General features: G+C 37.2%; 1 protein-coding gene and 1 pseudogene across 4 annotated transcripts in view; one reads left to right on the top strand and one right to left on the bottom strand.

Moving 5' to 3' along the window:
* The window catches only part of MICU3 (mitochondrial calcium uptake family member 3), a 104,830-nt gene that overhangs the window by 12,636 nt on the left and 73,947 nt on the right, over positions 1-18,247 (top strand). The window contains exon 1 of one of the 4 annotated variants that reach the window (XM_073902371.1): positions 4,575-4,700. The exons of the other annotated variants lie outside the window; for them this stretch is intronic. The gene's annotated coding sequence lies outside the window, so the exon portion shown is untranslated. Of the gene's footprint in view, positions 1-4,574; positions 4,701-18,247 lie in introns of those variants that run through there. 4 annotated transcript variants of the gene reach the window in all.
* LOC112834443 (chromobox protein homolog 1 pseudogene) lies at positions 8,393-9,007 on the bottom strand (annotated as a pseudogene).

Raw genomic sequence — 18,247 nt, 5'->3', positions numbered from 1 at the left:
ACTAGAACAGCGTGAGCTGTGGCTTGCTTGGGTGAGAAGTGGATTATTATTCATAGAATTGTAGGCGCTTGGATTTTAATGCCTGTTTGGGGATAGAAACAAGACCTTGGGAAGTTGAAATTGAGACACCCAGAGCCCTCTTCAAAAGAATGGCCTAGAAAAAGTCATTCTCCTAGTGTGATGACAGGGAAACCTGAAGATGTCTGCCTGGACTCCAAGTGGAAAAAAAAATCTTCTGAGAATGTATAAACATGGTCCCTCACTACCTCATATGGGTTCAGAGTTAGAACTTACACTACCCAAACAGAGAAAAAGCTGATGTCACTGACAGAAAGAAATAGAAAACTTGTTTGGAGGAAATACCGTGAACACTGGCCATATGTAATTCCTACAGAAAAGATATGGAAGAGGGTAAGCTCATAATCCCAAAGTACAAATATATGAAGTTTTATTAAAGAAGAGTTAATAAACTGAGTGGATTCCTAACAAAAAGGATAATTTGGTTGAATCTGTAAGTTAAGTGTATTCAAAATGATTAAAGATAATGAAAAATCAGTATGAAAAAGAATCAGTAAAGAATTTCTAGACATGTAAAATATAGTCCTTGAAGGCTGGATAGTTAAGGCAGCATATAAGATGTAATTGAAGAAGCAATTAGTAATCTGGACAATAATTTTAAAGAAACTACACAGAATGTAACACTTTTAAAGAAATGGTAAATATTAAGGGGAATTTAATAGACATTAAAAATAGACTGAATCTAAAATTTGTCTATCAGGGGGCACCTGGGTGGCTCAGTTGTTAAGCGTCTGCCTTCGGCTCAGGTCATGATCCCAGGGTCCTGGGATCGAGCCCCGCATTGGGCTCCCTGCTCCGCGGGAAGCCTGCTTCTCCCTCTCCCACTCCCCCTGCTTGTGTTCCCTCTCTCGCTGTGTCTCTCTCTGTCAAATAAATAAAATCTTCAAAAAATAAATAATAAAATTTGTCTATCAGGAGATACAGACTGAGAATGAGAGAGGCAATATTCTAAGAGAAATGGTTGAACAGTTCCCAGAAAGGAACAAAGATGGTAATCCCAAGATTTAGGAAGCATAAACTGTCCTGGGTGGGATAAATAATAAGAAATCTGTAGTTAGCCAGATTGTAGTAAAACTGTAAAATCAAAGATAAAGAGAAGCAGGACAGATTTGTACAAAGGGATAGTAGCTGGCCCGATTGAAGACTGATTTGTAACACTGGATAGAAGTCAGAAGGTAGTATAATATGTCTTCAAAATGCTGAGAGAAAATAATTGCCATCTTAGATTTCTATACCTAGGTAAATTGTCATTTAGGAATGAGGATAAAATCATTTTTATAAGATTGGGACAGCTTCAGATCATCACTGAAAGAATTACTAAAGAATGGTTATGAGGAACACATGAACATAAAATGAAGGGTAAAATTCAAGAAGGAATGGTGAATACAAAAATTGGTAAAAAAATGAAGTAATTCTTAAGCATTGACTACATACTACAACAAAAATAGTAATTATTACTATGTTGAAAAGAGTTAAAACAAGGTGGTCCTCAAATATTGAACTATAGTGGTATGGAAGACAATAAGGCTTGATTAAAGGTTAAGTGTTCTATGTGGGAAACAAAAATAAAATTAGATGTCTACCTCATGCTGTAATAATCGAGGTCGATTAGAGTCCTAAATGTGATTTAAGAAAAAAAAACCCTCAAGATATTTAGAGGAATATATATGAAGATAAAATTTTGGCCCTATGCGGGGGAGGATTTTCAAAACAAAACAAACAGCACAATCTAGAATGGAAAATACTGCTACATTTCACTTCATTAAAACAAAAATTTCTAATAAAATAGAAGTCTTGGAATGGCAGAAGATACTTACAATATGTAGCACTTGCAAAGAATATCCAGAATAAATAGTAATGATCTATAGATCATTTTTTATTCTTTATTTATTTTTTAAAGATTTTATTCATTTGAGAGAGAGTGAGTGAGAGAGAGCATGAGCTGGGGGAGGGACAGAGGGAGAGGAGGAACAGATACCCCGCAGAGCAGGGAGCCCGATGTGGGGCTTGATTCTGGGACCCTAAGATCATGACCTGAGCTGAAGGCACATGCTTAACCAACTGAGCCACCCAGGTGCCCTGCAAATCATTTTTTAAAAAAGACAACACAATAGAAAAATGGACAGGGGGGTTTGAACAGGCCATTCAAGAGAATGATACTCAGAAGACCAAACACGTGAAAAGATGATCATCACTAATAATAGGGAAATGCAATCATAACCATAATGAAGCACCATTTTTTACCAATTAGATGGGTAAAATTTAAAAAAAAATTGACAACTTTTGGCAACAAAAATTCTCATACTCTGTTGGTAGGAGTACAAATCTTTGGGAAACAGGTTGTCATTATATAGTAAATTGAAGATTCACATGCCTAATAACTCAGAAATTCTATCTAGGTATAAACTCTTGGGAAACAGAAACCTGTGACAAGAAGACATGTTTAACAATCTTTTTAGATGTCCCTGATACCTCCATTTCTAACCCTACAACAGCTACTTCAAAATGTGTTTCATTCTACCTGCAGCACACCTCACTTTGTTCTGTCTCAAGCAAATGACCTCCATTTTCACAGAGAAAATGATCTATCAGAAGTAAATTTGCTCAGTTTCTTACTTCCTCAGAACTAAATTTGCCTTTATCTTTCTCTCACTTTTAGCTCCATAGGAATAAAGGTATCTTCCTGCAAAACTAGGGAAAGGAGTTTGGAGTCCATGATTTTTCTCTAGCAGTGCCCAGTAGCCTAAGAGATGGAGCAGTTCTAGGTGATAATGTAGTGTGGTGATAGAATTTTTTCCTTGAATTTTGAAGTTGGGAAGTCAGAGAGCTTTGAGACTAAGTTATTAAATGGGCCAACGTTCTCTCTGACTTGATTTGGGGTGATGAGGAAAACCATGAGTTATGTTTCAGAGTCCTCTTTAAAAGTGAGTAGGAATGCCTACAAGTTGCCATTGGCAAGGTGGTTAAGTGATAAAACCAGGGCATATCTACCTCCATCAGCATCAGTGATTTATTTGGCAGGTATTAATGCCTAAGTGAAGTTGGTGGCAGAGAAGATCAGAGTGCCTTCACCATCTCAGTGACAAAAATATAAAAATAAATAAAATTGGTTGATAAAAGACAGCTGACCACATTTATTTCGTTCCACAGGAATGTTAAACTTGGGAGTATGTTTAAGACCAGTTTTTACTGATGAAGGAAGATTCTTGAAAAAGTAAACATTCCACCCTTGGCCACATAAAATCCTTGGATAGCTTCTCCTTAATTTTTAGAATGTAACACAGTCCTACAATGTACTCTTCTCCAGAAAGAAATACCAGATTTTTGGCACACCTAGGTGACTTAGTTAAGCACCTGACTCTTGATTTTGGCTCAGGTCATGATCTCAGGGTTATGAGATCCAAAGCCACGTTGGGCTCTGTGCTCAGCGAGGAGTCTGCTTGAGATTGTCTCTCCCTCTCCCCATCCCCCTGCTGTCTCTTTCTCTCTCTCTCTCTCTCAAATAAATAAATAAATAAATAAATAAATAAATAAAATCTTAAAAAAAAAGTAACATCAGATTGTCTAATTATAAGCTTTCATTTTCTGCTTCTTGTCAGGACATTCACATCATTTCCAAGATTCAGGGTCAATTTAACATACAGAATTAGATTCAAATAGGATTTTATTAGGGTAGGCTAGTTTTAAAGATTTTTTTACTTATTAGAGAGAGCGAAAGAGAGAGTGCGCACGTGCGCAAGCAGGGGGAGGAGCAGGGGGAGAGGGAGAAGCAGGCTCCTTGCTCATGCGGGGTTCGATCCTGGGACTCCAGGATCATGACCTGAGCTGAAGACAGATGCTTAACCGACTGAGCCACCCAGGTGCCCCTAGGGTAGGCTAGTTTGTACTAACACGTAGACCCTCAAGTTTCAGTGGATTAACCTGATAAAAGCTTACTTATTGTTTATGTAATAATTCTTGGGTTGTGTACAGGTTGATAGGAAGACTCCTGCATGTGGCTCTCCTCCATGCTGTCATTCAGACATCTAGAGAGATGGTGACTCTGCCATCTTCAACAAGTGGTTTCCAAGGTTACTCAGGGTGTCACCATACCAGTTAGCCAAAAAGGGGTGATGGAGCATAGAGGGAGCCTTCTTGTGGGAAGGTTTAATGGGCCAGGCCTGGAAATGGCAGGCATCACTGCCATTCATAGTACATTTTCTACACTGAGTCGTACGGCCACATCTAAGTGCCAGAGATACTGGGAAATGTACTCTAGCTGTATGCTTAGAAAGAAGAATGACTTCATTGATACAATTAATATATTTTTGTACCACCAATTACTTCAAACATCATATCCTTAACTTTTTAATTCTCTTATAAGAACTGATAACTCCTCAAGTTTAAATAGGAATTTTAATTGAAAGTATGTATATCATATATAACGTGTAGATTTTATATTGTCCTCAGGTAATCTAAGTAAATTTCCGTCTGCAAAAATAATCTTACTGCACTGATGAAACCTGAAGGAGAATCTGCTTTCCTACCTCAAGTCTTACAGGTTTCCTTGTGGTAGGAGAAATTCATTGGCCTAATCTCTACAACCACCTCCTCTTTGAGCCTGATCAAGAGCCACTTTCCAGGTATATACTCTGTAATCTGCTAGAAATTTATGAACTTGCTATGGTTCCTGCAAATACGCACTGCATAGTTCTGTATTTGGAGATAGAGAAGAACTTAATCTGTTTCCTTGAGCATCAGCTTTTTTATCTTCCCTCATAGGTAACTTCTAGATGGAAGTATTTCAGACTTTCTTAGATAATAAAATTGAATCCCCACATAAAATTCTCCAAGTATAAAACCTTGAGAACAGAAGTTAGTTCATATTAATTATACCTTTAAAAATGTTTATATCTCAAATGAGATGTGTGTAGAGAGGTTCAGTTTTAGGGCTCTGCCACCATCTGTCTTTGTAACAGTAACTGAGTCATTTAACCTTTCAGGGTTATTATTCTATGAAATGTCATAGGTAGGGATGATTGATTTGAATTTGTAAGGTCCATTTTAGCTATAATAGTTGTTTAATCTTAAAATCACTTTATTTTTCCTAATATTTTATTTGATTATAACTTGTTGCTTTAAATGTTCCCATCTTTTTAATCCTCTCTAAACTTAATTTTTTTAAGTTTTTATTTTAATTCCAGTTAATTAGCATATAGTGTTATATTAATTTCAGGTGTACAATATAGTGATTCAACAATTCTATACATCACCCAGTGCTTATCGCGACAAGTGCACTCCTTAATCCCTGTCACCTGTTTCACCCATCTCCCACCCATCTCCCCTCTGGTAACCATCAGTTTATTTTCTATAGTCTTGTCTCTTTCTTAATTTCTCTCTCTCTCTCTCTCTCTCTCTTTTTCTTTTTTCCCCCTTTGCTTGTTTGTTTTGTTTCTTAAATTCCACATATGAGTGAAATCACATGGTATTTGTCTTTCTCTGACTTATTTTGCTTAGCATTATACCTCTAGCTCCATTTGCAAATGGCAAGATTTCATTCTTTCTTATGGCTGAGTAATATTCTTTTGTATATATATTTTAAATCCGTTTTATAAATTAAAACACCAGTATTATAAACTTTGTCCCAGATAATGCCTTTTCAGCTTTCATTCATGTTAAATTCAGGGACATTTAAGTTCTCTCTGAAAATAAAATGTCAACGTAATGGGAATAAACTGCCAAAACTAGGTAATATTACATGATTTTTAAAACTTATATATCCTTTTCAATAATAATTTCTACAACTGAAAAATTGAATTATTTTTAAGATTGTATACCTTTTAATCGTGCTTTTTTCTTATATTCTCTTTTTAAAGTTGTTTTTGTCAAATTTAAAAGGTATATAAAATTATACAGTTGACCCTTGAATAATGCAGGTCTATGGGCACCAACCCTCTGTGCAATCAAAAATCCATGTATAACTTTTGACTCCCCCCAACTTAACTATTAATAGCTTACTGTTGACCAGAAGCTTTACTGATAATATAAACAGTTGATTAACACCTGTTTTGTATGTGGTATGTATTATATGCGTATTATTACAATATACATACACCTTATTTTATTCTTAAAACAAGATAAGCTAGAGAAAAAATATTAAGATCATAAGGAAGAGAAAATACATTTACAGCACTGTACTGTATTTATTGAAAAAAAAAATCCATGGATCAATGGACCTGTGCAGTTCAAACCTGTGTTCAAGGGTGAACTATATATTCCAGCATTCAGAATTAATGCTTGTTAACATTTTGACATATTTGTTTATAGTTTCCTTTCAGAGATAAATACTATCTAAGTGTGCTGTCTTTTTTAATAGCAATATTAAAGAACTTTAGCTTCTTTCTGGTTTTTTTTAAGATTTTATTTATTTATTTGACAGAGAGAGACACGGTGAGAAAGGGAACACAAGCAGGGGGAGTGGGAGAGGGAGAAGCAGGCTTTCTGCGGAGCAGGGAGCCCGATGCGGGGCTTGATCCCAGGACCCTGGGATCATGACCTGAGCCGAAGGCAGACGCTTAACAACTGAGCCACCCAGGCGCCCCAAGAACTTTAGCTTCTAATAGAGTTTCTCTTCACTTTTTTTTTAATCTATAGTTTTAAGACAAAAACTGACAATGTGGTACAAAGTTTACATTTAAACAAAGTTTTCACAGAAACCTAACACATGCCTAAGAAGATTTTACAGTGGATTTTTAGGTACAGGTCTAGACAATGTCGAGAACTGATGTATCTCATGATCCAAGACAGCATTTTGGGTATTAGGTAATTCCTGGGATTAGAAAAACTTCGTTTTGTTTTGTGTTTTTTTTTTTATTATTATTATGTTATGTTAATCAGCATACATTACGTCATTAGTTTTTGATGTAGTGTTCCATGATTCATTGTTTGTGTATAACATCCAGTGCTCCATTCAGTACATGCCCTCTTTAATACCCATCACCGGGCTAACCCACCCCCCACGCCTCTCCCCTCTAGAACCCTCAGTTTGTTTCTCAGAGTCCACAGTCTCTCATGGTTCGTCTCCCCCTCCGATTTCCCCCCTTCATTCTTCCCCTCCTGCTATCTTCTTCTTCTTTTTTTTTTTTTAACATATATTGTATTATTTGTTTCAGAGGTACAGGTCTGGGATTCAACAGTCTTACACAACTCACAGCGCTCACCATAGCACAAGTGAACCATTACCCCAGTATGAAAGCTTCGTCTTCTCCTGAGACCAGGGCTTTTGAAATCCTCCCACTCAACGTGCTCCTGTGAACTTGTGCTGTCAGTGCCACCACCAGTGGTTTCAGAGTTCACAGTTCAAAAAGCAGAGAGGCTCCCAGAGTTTTCCATTCTAAGAGCATGGGCCTTTCCTTCCCTACTCTCCCACCTTCCATTCCACCCTCTTCCCCTCCTCAAATACCTCAGCCCGTTGCTTGGATGAACAAACTGATATTTGTAACTTTATAATTGAAAAAGAAAGGGTCTTGTCAACGTCAAGGGTTAGCATCTCTAAGACAGAACAGTCGCCTGGCATATGTTCCAATAAAACTTTCCCTTCTTAACCAGTTTCCATTCTACAAATGACAGCTGCTAACTGCCGTAGTCCTTTGTTGGGAGCAGCATTGAGCTCAGGCAGGGGACACACTGACTTAGAAGTTTCAGGTATTCACAGCTTTTAAACAGTCTCTCACAGTCTTCATTTAGGTTGCCAGTGACTTTTTTTTTTTAAAAGATAAAATATTCTGGACATAAAACCAAATCATCGTCAGGTTGTTCTTTCCAATGTTTCACCATTTTCCCAATCAGGCCCCAAATTTTAACAAAAATGATTCTACCTGTCTCCCTTCCTTCCTACTCCATCCCTCCTACCCCTAAATATTACACCAGTGATCCCCAGAAACTACATACACACCACACTGTAAAAATGCAATGAACACTTTCGGAAAGCAGGCTGTATGTTGTGGACATGCTCTTTGAAGAGCTACAGTGTCGTTTGCTCTCCTATACACCCATTCTGCAAGTTTTGTCCTTCATGCAAGGCATTCTGCTTTTCTCAGCAAAGTTCAGAATGAGCTGCCTTGCTGCACTTCTCCTCCTTCCCCTCCACTGGGATGGGTATGCAAACCACACAGCTGGAAAGGCTTTATATTCCTTTGGGCGGCTCTAAGTACTGTACTGACTCTTCAAAGGACATCTCCTCAAGCCACCTCTGTGGTGTCAAGACAAGTAGAACTCCTTCCCTCTCCACTTGAAACCCACAGTTAGATGTGACAGGGGCTAGTACGCAGGAGAGTTAATTCTTGTCATCTTTTTTGTCACCATCTTCTGAGAGGTAGGAATGCCACATCAGACTTTCCTCGTAGAAGGATATGACCCCTGTGGACACTTGACATTGGCTTCCTTGGAAGGGACCAGGTCATCCTCATCAGATTTTTTCATTTCATCAAGAACATGAGCTCTGCACCAGAGTCTGTAGCTCCATTAATAAGCTCCAGCTCCAGACCCTGGGCAAAGCCTCATGGCTTTTCTGACTCTTCTTTCTTCTTTGGTTTGTTCTCTCCCTTATTTTCAGAATCAGAGTCAATTTTGCGCTTGCCTTCCTATAATTTCTCTGTCCTATGTGCCGTTTTCTGTGACTGTAGGAACTCGGCAATGAGGTCAGGACAGCCCGGGTTCTCTTCTGGCTCCCATGTGTTGTCCACATCTGACGACCCCTTCCACTTTAGGAGGTAGTCTACTTTGCCTTTTCCTCTTGATGTTTGGGAAATTTTTACACCACATATTCTTCTTCCTCATCCTCTAGCACCTCCTCCACTTTCTTCTTGTTTTGTTTCTTCCTCAGTGCCCACCAGCTTTCTAGTCTAAAGGGTGATGCTGTGCCCAGGAGCATAAGAGGAAGCTGTCCCATGCTAATGGTGTGTTGGATCAGTGGGGGAAGTGGCCTCCAGAAAAGGAACAAATTTCTTCAAGTTCTAAAGCTTGTTTTTGTCCTAGCAATGGAAACAAAAATTAATATAGCATGTGGTTGAGAGTGTGGTCTTTAGAATCAGAATACCTAGCTATGAATCTCAGCTCTTTTACTCAAGAACCTTGCCAAAGCTAATTAAATATACATGCCTCATTTCCCTCATCTGTAAAGTAGGGTTAGTAATGGTCCCTACATTACAGGATTATTTTTTTTTAAGACTTTATTTATTTGTCAGAGAGAGAGAGTACAAGCAGGGGGAGCGGCAGGCAGAGGGAGAAGCAGGCTCCCCACTGAGCAGGGAGCGCGACCCTGGGATCATGACTGACCCTGGGATCATGACTTGAGCCAAAGGCATGTTAACTGACTGAGCCACCCGGGCATCCCACATTACAGGATTATTAAGAGAGCTTAAAATGGGGCGCCTGGGTGGCTCAGTTGGTTGGGCGACTGCCTTCGGCTCAGGTCATGATCCTGGAGTCCCGGGATCGAGTCCCGCGTCGGGCTCCCTGCTCAGCGGGGAGTCTGCTTCTCCCTCTGACCTTCCTCTCTCTCATGCTCTCTACCATTCTCTCTCTCTGTCTCTCTCAATAAATAAATAAATAAATAAATCTCTAAAGCATTAAAAAAAAAAGTTTAAAAAAAAAAAAGAGAGCTTAAAATGGTCAGGCACATAAGAAGGTCTTGGTATGTGTTAACTTTTTTTTTTTTTAAATGTAGCTAAATAACGACTGTGTATGGATAGCAGCAAGATTACGATGCTAGGTATCAGATTATTGCCTCAGCTTCGAGTCTGCCCTTCATTGCATCTGCTTGTAATGCTGGCGTTGGAACTTACAAACGTTTCTTTTTTGCCAGTAGACTGTGCAGCGGGCACACTGTAGGCAGAAGAGGCTTCTTTCTCTGACTCTGGTGTGCCTCTGTTCTGCTTGTTCCTGGGGCACTGTGAAACACCCAGTGACACTCATCTCAAGCTCTTCTGTGTCAGCGGCCAGGCAGAAGATGGAAACCACACAGTAATTTGAACAGATAAGGTTCAATATGAAGAACTGTTCACTCTTTACAAGAGCTTAGCTACTAAGAAGGAATCAAAATTCAAAAGAATATTCTAGGGCTGAGGGAGAAAACCTAAGGAAAGAACAAACTTGGAAGGGGGGCTCCCTCCCTAGATTGGGATTTAGTCCTTGTTAAAAAAGGCGTATTCACAGCTAGAGCTTTTTTCCCACAGTTGCTGGGCTGAGGCTGGCGGACCCGAAAACATAGCTAGGACTGGCTACCTGGAAACTGCCTGCTGGTGTGCATTGGGCCAGTTGACAGACAGGGAACCATGAGATAGAACTGGCGTGCAGGAGATCCCCCACTATGATGCAAGTAGACCAAGGCTGGTTGGTGGGCAGGGAACTTCAAGTTGTGACCTTCCATTGGGGTACAGGTAGGCCAAGGACTCTAGGACTCATCTTACTGAATGTTTGTTTGTTTGTTTGTTTGTTTATAAAGGATCCAAAAGAGGACACATAGTAAAATCTCCAGGTATTCAAGTTCTTCCAGACAATAAAATTCCAGCTTGAGGGAAGTGATCTGCCAGAGCATTTTTAAGACCTGTATAAATGAGTAGAGGAAAAGGGCAGATGAGTCACTGTGGTTGGTGTTATGGACTGAATGTGTCCCCTGAAAATTCATGTGTTAAAACTCTAATGTCTAGTGTGGCTGTATTTGAAAATGGGACCTCCAAGGAAGTACAAGGTTAAATGAGGTCATAAAGGTAGGCTCCTGATCTGATAGGATTAGTGTCCTTATAAGAAAAGACATCAGGGAGCTCACTCACACTTTCTTAATGTGCCCACACACTGAGGAAAGACCATGTGAGGATATGGAAAGAAGGTGCCATCTGCAAGCCAAAAAGAGAGCTTTTACCAGAAACTTAACATGCTTTGATCTTGGACTTGTACCTTCTAGAACTGTAAGAAAATAAATTTCTGTTGTTTAAGCCATCCAGTCTATGGTATTTTGTTATGGCAGCCCAAGCTAATAGAGTTGGGTAAGTTCAAGGTGATTCATTTAGGGTAAAATAGTCCAAACTTTTAATGATGTGTTATGTTTATTCCTTCCGGTTGCAGTCTAGAAAAACTATCTTGGGAGTCATGTCACCAGACCTAGAAGACTGTGGCTCAGTGCATAGCTAGAAATTCTGTCATGAAGGGTCAGCCATCACTCTTAAGAAATAAATAGAATACCACATACCGTATAATCTAGATGTTTGGAACTGAGCCAGGAAGACTGAGAGAAAGGTGGTAAAGGCAGATGGGAGCCTCAAGGAAATGCCAGGCCGTTGGAATGGTTTTATCATCATGGACACATTTAAAGAACTTCCAACTTATAGTACCACAAAGGCATTTGATACCTCAAACTTTATACATGGAGCTGAGCTGCCAAAAACTGTTTCTGGACCTGCTGATCAATAGAGTAGACACTCTTGATGAACTGATTCTATTGGCCAACGGAGAAGGAAGTGTTCTCATTTAGTTTTCATTTAATCTTTACAGTTTGTGGAGTTGGTTTTTATTTGCCCATTTTTTACAATTGAAAATGCTAACGGTCAGAGAGATTATTTTTCTCAAGGTTACCTAACTAGGAAGTGGTGGAGTTGGCATTTGAACATAGGCCTGAAGGATTACAAAACCAATGCAGTTTTATTCCAAAATGCCAACTTGTGCAATGCGGAAGAACTCTGGATTTGGTCATAGACTCAGTTGCTGTCTGTATGACAGTGATGAAGGATTCTCTAGACTAGGCTAGTAGCTCTTTTGTGAAATGAGGCTAATAATATATGTGCTGTTTGCTTTTTAAAAAGTAATGTAGCATTCCACAGCTTTTTCTAAAGTCTATACGTGTGTGTATGTTTCTTTAAAGCATGACCTTGGTTTCTGTCTTTTTTTGCCCATTCTTTCTTAACTTGTTTTTTTCTCACCAAGCTATGTGTCCTGTAAATCTTACACAAGTACCACCTCCTGATCTACAATATCCTTTTTAATGGCCATAGACTACTACTCATTGATGTATTATATTAAAATGTTACTATATCAATATACTATAGATTTCTGATTCTTGTCTTATAATTGGGTACTCTTCCAAACTCTGGATATACTGTAATTTGTGTTCAATATTGTTTATTTCATTTTCAGTTCTTTTTTCAAATCAGATTTGATAGGGGTTTGTCTATTTTATTGGTCTTTTCAGATACTACTTTTTTTAAATTAAATTCATTTACTGTTTTATTGTTTACTTCTGCTTTTATCTTTATGGATTATTCTCTTCTGTTTTCTTCAAATTTATCTTATCCTTTCTTTGGCTTCTTGAGTTGAATACATATATTTAAATTCTTTTTTAATTTTTTATTTACTTTTTTTAAAGATTTTATTTATATTTGACAGAGAGAGAGAGACAGCGAGAGAGAGAACACAAGCAGGGGGAGTGGGAGAGGGAGAAGCAGGCTTCCCACGGAGTAGGGAGCCTGATGTGGGGCTCAATCCCATTGTGACCTGAGCCAAAGGCAGATGCTTAACAACTGAACCACCCAGGCGCCCCTAAATTATTATTTTTTAAAAAATATACTTAAGGATATTAATTTTCCCATGTTAGTAATGGCTTTGACCAAATTACACAGATTGCTGTTTGTGAGTCCCTAAGTGTCATTTATTTTCAAAAGCTTTGTATTCTCAGTTTTCGTTTCTTCTTTAACCCAAGAATTGTCTAATTGTATAGTAGTGTATCTCAAATTTTCCAAAGTGGTTTTTTTTATGTTCATTTCTTTGCTGATAAATTTTAGCATTTTTCCATATGAGGCAAGGAATAAAACCTGAATGATTTCTCTTTTAAAAACAACATATATCTTACTTTCAAAAATACAATAAATAGGTAATAATATAATGCATAGCTATATATACACTGGACAGCTTAAAAAATAAACCATCAACATATATACCTCTATCATAATTCTCTCTTCCCCAAAGAGATAACCACCATTCTAAATTTGATTTTTATCATTCCCATGAATGTTTTCATAATTTTATTACAAATGAGTGTACCCCTGAGTAATATATACTTATTTGGTAGTATCCTTTTATAATTTGTATTTTTATTTAGTATTATATTTAAGAAATTTATCTACATTGATATAAGTACACCTCATAAATTTATATTCACTACCCTATAATGTTCTGTGAATATTTCATTGAACCAAATAACTTCCACATTTTTATATTATTGATATTTTTGTGAAGACTAATATATGGTCAGTTTATATATTTTGTTTATTAAAAACAAATAAGCATCTTATTTGTTTTGTTACACAGATTCTTTTTCTTACATGGTTTCTTCATTTCATCTACCCATTTCTAGTAGAGATGTATTGACATCTCAACCATGATTGTGAGTTGGTCAAATTGCATTTTTCTAACAGGTTTTCCATCATATAATTTTAAGTTGTTTTGTTTTATTAGTGTAATGTCTTCTTGGTGAATTTTTCTTTGTCCCATTTAATGCTTTTGGCCCATAATTTTGTGTATTTTCAAACATTTGGGGCAATGTTTACCTCTGACTCTTGTAAGGAATGTTTATATTGCTTCTTAAAAATATGAGTTGCCGAACCATGAGAGACGATGGACTCTGAAAAACAAACTGAGGGTTCTGGAGGGGAGGGGGGTGGGGGGATGGGTTAACCTGGTGTTGGGTATTAAAGAGGGCACGTTCTGCGTGGAGCACTGGGTGTTATGCACAAACAATGAATCATGGAACACTACATCAAAAACTAATGGTGTAATGTATGGTGATTAACATAAAAAATTTAAAAAAAAGAGCCAAATCAAAAAAAAATATATATGAGTTGCTCTTTTTTAATGAGAGAGTCTAACCCACTCATATTTATTGACATATCTGTATTTGTTTTTGCTGTATTACATGAGCATGTGTAATTTTTTTCTCTTTATGCCCCGACATTAGATTTGTCCTTTTTTTTCCCCTCTTTTCTATCTCTCTGGTGGCTTGAAAGTTGTACAAGTCTTTCTAGTCTTTCAAGTCTTTCTAGTCTTCAAGTGGTTACACATATAAGACAAATTATTGAACATTTTTGACTGTATTGCCTTCTCCACCCCACAGTTCTGAAGCCAATTACATTAATGCCAGATAATTATTGATTTTTAATATGCTTCAATTTTTAAAGGAATAATTTAATAATTGTAGTAAGTTTTTACAACCACTTTCATGCATTCATTTATTTATCAAATATTGAAGAACTTGCTACAAGCAAGAAACTGGAGAAGCTGAAGTGTACCCCTTAAAAATTCCTGCCTTTGTGGAATTTATATTATTTCTGAAGGCTAGATGTATAAATTTTGTATTTGTCAGTATGTTTATAATATGTAAAGGCCAGATGAGATCATCAAAGAAGTAATTATAGGTTTTAAAAAGAGAGTCTGAGGACTGGCAAAGAAGTACCAGCAAAAGTACAAAGAATGCCAGAGGAGTAAAAGGAAAATCAGGAAAGTGATGTCTTGGAAACTGAGAAAGTTATTTTAAGGAAAAAAGAGTTATCAAATGTGTCAGATGCTGTAAGATGAAAACTGAGAATTAACCTTTGAATTTAGCAACAAAGAGTTCATCTATGACCTTGATAAGTAGTTTTAGTGGGGTGGTAGAGGGGAGAACCTACTGAGGTAGAGGCGGTCAGAGACAGGAAGTGAAAGCAGGAGACAAGGTGAGGAGGAAGGGAAGAGTAGCTAAATGGAGAGGTAGGAGAGGAAGCCTTCTAAGACTGGAGGAATGCCAACATGTGTAAGTGGAAGGGAAGTGTTCAGTAGAAGAGGGAAAAATAGTGAGAGAGTAGGCAGGGCAAGGGAGGTATTGCTGGAGCAAAGACTTTGAATAGGCAAGAAGAGATGAGATACACACGCTAAACCTCTCTGCATACTGCCTCCTTAGATGACTTACTCACATCATCCTCCTATCAATGTTGAGATGATATTTGTGGAAGTACTTTGCAAACTTGTAAAGAACCTTATAATGTAAGCTACTATAACAATACAAGTGGAGACTTTAGAGTAAGTGGTCAGTTAACTTTTTCTTTTTTTTTACAACTTTTTTTTCTATTTGATTTCAGCCAGGGAAATACTATTGGCTGGTCTTCAGACTGTGTCTATTTCCACATGGACACATTTACCTAGCATCAAAACATTTCACCTAGAGTACTTGGGATTTTCCCACATTGGAATTTGATATTTAACCTTTCGACCACCCAACAAGCAAAGAAACTGTTGCCCCTTTTATCTTCTTAGAAGCTTGTAAATGAGCCTGAAGCCATTTGAGAAAGCCAAGTGTAATACTTATGTGAACCTCTTTTTAGCTGGAATAAAAACAGAATTTCATAAGATTCTTATCCAGAAAATACAACCTAAAAATCTAAATTTAAAAGATTTTTGCTCTTCGGTGTTTTGTAAAAATGTTAGCCCTGTTGCCAGTATCAGGTAGGGCATAATAACAAATGCTCAGCTTCCTACTTGAAATCAAATAAATGCTTAATTATTCTTTATTTTTAAAATTAGTGTTGGTTTGATTTAATATCAAGCCATTTTTAAAGAAACTAATAAGGATGAGTAATCAAAATAATGTTGGTTAATACAAATGGTTTTTATTTTCCCTTCTTCCATTTTTCATTCTCATGGCTCTATTTCTCACCTGCTAAAAGGTAATACATTATACAGTGTTTAGATAATTGATATAATTGTTTCAAGTTACCTCTTTAGGGTATTATCAGCTTGTAGGCATCAGTTTCTCTAATTGTCAAGTAGTGAATCTTTTATCTGGCATTTAATCTTGCCTCCCTGGGAAAATCAGACCTTACTGCAGAGTAAATTTTCAAATTGCTGACCTGAAGTAACATGAGACTGTGCCTTGGCAGTGAACCTTCCTTTCTGTTATTCATAGGAAGGATAATGATGTACACTGTTGCCTGAAGGCCCTTGTTTTACTACCTTAAGAAGTAACATCTAAGTACTAGTTGCAAAGGTCTGAGTTTGGAAATTCCAAAGAAGATAATTGCACTGACACAGTATTTTTATTTCTTTTGGAAAGATGAGGTAATTAAAAAATGTAGCTTTTATTATTTCTCCCACTTTTGAAACATTCATCTTGCTCATGTCAACGTGACTTAGAGATTCCACAGTTACCTGAAAAATGATCATTACTTATTTTTATGAATAAATTATGTATTTTGTTTTACAGTTGTATTTAAAATTTTTATTTCCATGTAAACTCTCCATTTTTATAAACAAGAAAACTGAGATTAAAATGTAGCTCACTGTTCTTCAGTAAAACATAAAAGATAGAGCTTTCTAGAGCTAGAAAGAAAATTCCCTAAACATTTTTAGCAAACTTGAAAAGAATGTTAAGCAATTCCCATAAAATAATTTCTTAGAAGGTATAAAATGTAATTTCCTAGGAGGAATAAAATGAAAAGGCAAATTTAAATTCTTTTTTACCTCTAGATTTCTGCGATTTCATTTTTCTGCTGTGTGGCCTTGCACTTAAATATAAGATAATTTATGTGCCAACTCTGAGATCCATGCTTGGGTAGTTTTCATTAGCAGTTGTGCAAGATCTTTTCGAAATGAAAAATTCCATTTCCTTCACAAAATTTGCCACATCTAAAAATTTTTCAATGATACCTTCCCTTAAACTTAAATGTCTATATTCTCCTAATCTGTGAAAAATAACACTATAAAAATTTTAACATATCTATTTAGAATATGCCCATATAAAGCCAAGAAATCAGGATTATATTTAATAGTTAATATTTGTCAGTCACACATGCTGTAGTGTTTCATTATTTTGAAGTTTGCTGATACTTTATTTTCAGAGTGAATTTTACTATATTAATGAAAGAAATGAAACTGTTAGAATTTGAAACAAGTTAAGATAAAACTTAAGTTTATATATATGAATTTGCAGGTAATTTTATTTTCTCTGTTACTTGGATCTTAGATTTAGAGTTTTTAGGGTTTTTTTAATATTTTGAGTATAGCAATCTGTCATCAAATTTAGTTTGGGAATAACTCAGTTTTAGAATTGTAGAGCAAAAATTGGAAGACCATTACATTTTTCCCTATAGGTGGTTCAATTCAGACTTTGTAAATCAAGCCGTAGGACGGTAATTACTGTTTAGCCTCCCATAGCTAATGTGGGTAGGTCTGTGGAGGTAGAACACAAAACATCTGTTTACACTGGACGTCTCTCAACATTTAAGGATGGAGGACCAGACCCAGTGTTTTCTTAATCTCACTGCCGTGTTTTGTGGAAAGGTCAGAGATACAGAAGCATTTTGCTAAATTTGGAAAAGCAGAGCTAGGGAGAGTGCAGATGTCAACATTGAACTTCAAGTCAATAGTGGTTGTGCCTAAGACTTTGGAAAGAGATACAGAACGCAGAAGATAAAATGTGTGGAACTCGCCACCTGAATCATAGCAGCTTAGTATTTCCTGAAAAATTCATGATGATTTGGAAGTGTTACCTGCCATGAGGCTTCCAATCCTACAGATGTGGTTTGTTTGGGAAGTGAATTTCTCCAAGTCTTTGTTAAATGTACATGTAATTCTAATATTTTCCTCCCTTGTCCTTTACATCCCATGAGTCCTTGGCACCAAAGTCGGTGTGACAGACGGCAAGCTGTCGACCGTAATCTCTTCTCTTCCTCCCTAATAGTTAAGGCTGTAGATGCCCAGGTTTTCATTTTCCATCATCCCTTGTGCTTAAGTTTGGGCCATGCAACTAAGTTCTCTTCAGCTGAATGTGAGCAGCAGTGATTTATGCCGCTTTGAGACCTGGCCAATAAAAGCTTATCACATGAACTTCTTGCATGCCGCCTCCCCCTCCACCACCTCAGTTGACAGTGGCACCCCCCCGAGTCACTGAAGCAGAGTTCCCTGATCCCACTTGGAACCTAGTGCCAGAATGTCCTCTCTGGGCTCCTAGGAGAGAGAGATGAACACCCTTCTGTGGTGTTTGAGCCATTATATTTGAGGAGTTTAGCCTCTCCTAATACAGTAGAGAAAGGATTAATTGGTGAAGGCTTTGAGCACTGAGAAGGGAAGAAATGATTATTTTTTGATGAAGGTAAATTATATATATATATAT

This window comes from Callorhinus ursinus, unplaced genomic scaffold, assembly GCF_003265705.2.
Source record: "Callorhinus ursinus isolate GAN/ISIS: 27379988/994484 unplaced genomic scaffold, GSC_fseal_2.0 scaffold17, whole genome shotgun sequence".
In the NCBI taxonomy this organism is placed as follows: domain Eukaryota; kingdom Metazoa; phylum Chordata; class Mammalia; order Carnivora; family Otariidae; genus Callorhinus; species Callorhinus ursinus.
The sequence above is the reverse complement of the archived record's forward strand: the minus strand, read 5'-3'. Positions and strand labels throughout refer to the sequence as shown.